This window comes from Clinocottus analis, unplaced genomic scaffold (genome assembly GCF_023055335.1).
Source record: "Clinocottus analis isolate CAN_PGR_092001 unplaced genomic scaffold, fCliAna1.0.p SCAF_7, whole genome shotgun sequence".
Taxonomy (NCBI): domain Eukaryota; kingdom Metazoa; phylum Chordata; class Actinopteri; order Perciformes; family Cottidae; genus Clinocottus; species Clinocottus analis.
Window position 1 is genome coordinate 4,660,345 of NW_027176229.1, and position 2,156 is coordinate 4,662,500.

Consider the following 2,156-nt stretch of genomic DNA (forward strand, 5'->3'; position numbering starts at 1 on the left):
GGGAACCTCCCTCTGCCCCCCGCCCGACACGAAAGCCCCGAAAGGTCAGCACCAGAGCACCTTCCCCAGTAAATAATAATAATAATAATGCATTTAATTTATATAGTGCTTTTCTTAGTACACAAAGTCACTTTACACAACATTAAAATATCCTAAAAGCTATACAATAAAAATAATAAGAAGGGAAAGCTATCACTCTAACACGCCATGCTCAGAGAGACCTCCTCCTCTCCTCTGTGGGATTTACGCTGACCCGATACTATTTTATGATGGACTTAATGAAATTGCTTGTAAGAAAAATCATATAAATATAAAATATGTATCATTTAAAATGTATTCTTTAAATGAATTGATTTATTTAGGTTATGTGTGTTAGGTTGTTTTTATTAGATAAGCTTAAAGTCACCTTTTAAGAATCCAACTCAGTGTCTTGGACTTTAATGTCCTCCTGCCCAAAAAACGCATTCTGTTAAATTTCAGATTACATTGACGAGATTACAATGAAAATAAATAATACGTTCGGAAAATCAGATATCTTTTGTAATGAGGTCTTGGTGGTCGGGTTCACTGACATGAAAGTAACATAATACAAGCTGCAGAGTTCTATAAGAACACAAAGCATATGCAACATTAACATTAAATTTAACATTCAAATGAAAAGACAACTAGGACACAGCATGATCTTGCCTGTTAAAATGTAAGTGTGTGATCATCGTAAACAGATAATATCACTTTTCAGGATACGGAGCAGCCATTTGAACCGGAGTGAAGCCGCAGCAGGTAGCAGGTATAGCAGGCAGCGGGTAGCAGGCAGCAGGTAGAGAGCAGCAAGTAGCAGGCAGTAGGTAACAAGCAGCGGGTAGCAGGCAGCACGTAACAGGCAAGGGGTAGCAGGCAGTAAGTCGCAGGTAGTAGGTAGCAGGCAGCAAGTAGCAGGTAGTAGGCAGCTGGTAGCAGGCAGCAGTTAGCATGTAGCAGGCAGCGGGTAGCGAACAGCACGTAGCAGGCAGTAGGTAGCAGGCAGCGGGTAGCGAGCAGCAAGTAGCAGGCAGAAGGTAGCAGACAGCAAGTAGAAGGCAGTAGCCAGTAGGTAGCAGGCAGTGGGTAGCGGGCAGCAGGTAGCATGTAGCGGGCAGCAGGTAGCGGGTAGCAGGCAGCAGGTAGCAGGTACTATGTAGCGGGCAGCAGGTAGCATGTAGCGGGCAGCAGGTAGCAGGCAGCAGGTAGCATGTAGCGGGTAGCAGGTAGTGGGCAGCATGTAGCAGGTAGCAGGTAGTGGGCAGCAGGTAGCAGGTAGCAGGTAGCGGATCAAACTGCAGCTTTCCGAGCATGTTACTGCTCTCTGGAATCAGGAGGCCGCTCAGGTCATCTACAGCCACCGGAAGGGATTCTGAAGATGCAGCTGCTGAAGACAATGATGCTGCTGATGATAAATAATAATAATAATAATAATAATAATAATAATAATAATAATATGAGGATGATGATGATTGTAATTAACACCCTGCTGTGTGTGACGCTGTATGTCTTTTATGGTAATCTGTCGCCACCTGCTGGACGTAAAAAGGAGCAGCAGGCAGCAGAGACACGGGTTTCGTGTTATTAAATGTAATAATACTCACAAAAGTATTGCATTGTTTTAAATGAACAAAACAAAACCTATCCCTGAAAATACCTCAGTGTCAAGGTTTCATACAAAGCTTTTGCTGAAACCTTTAGTATCATTGGCATTGTTGTTAAACTAGATGGCCCCCTGAAGTAGCGCCGATAGGAGCCGTCATTCAGGCGCTGTTGTGGGACTACGGATAATATTAATATTATATATATAAACTATTTCATATCTTATTCTGGGTTCTACCATGAGGACCAGGTCTAGCGTACAGTTTACTGGACTCCTGCAGCGTAGCATCATCTCCATGTCGTTTACTCATATCTGTTGTTTCTTCACTTTGTTTACACTCAGAATCAACAGAGTACATAAGATCAACTTAGTTGGTTATTTGTCGCCACCTGCTGGACAACATCTATTTTTCTCTCATGCTTTAAATCTGTTTTAATTAGGGCCGGAGCGCTGACGTAGTCAGAGTGGAGGACCTATTGAAATTCAAATGTTTACTATAATTTGTAATTATTCACGTTATTTGCACCCTTTGTTT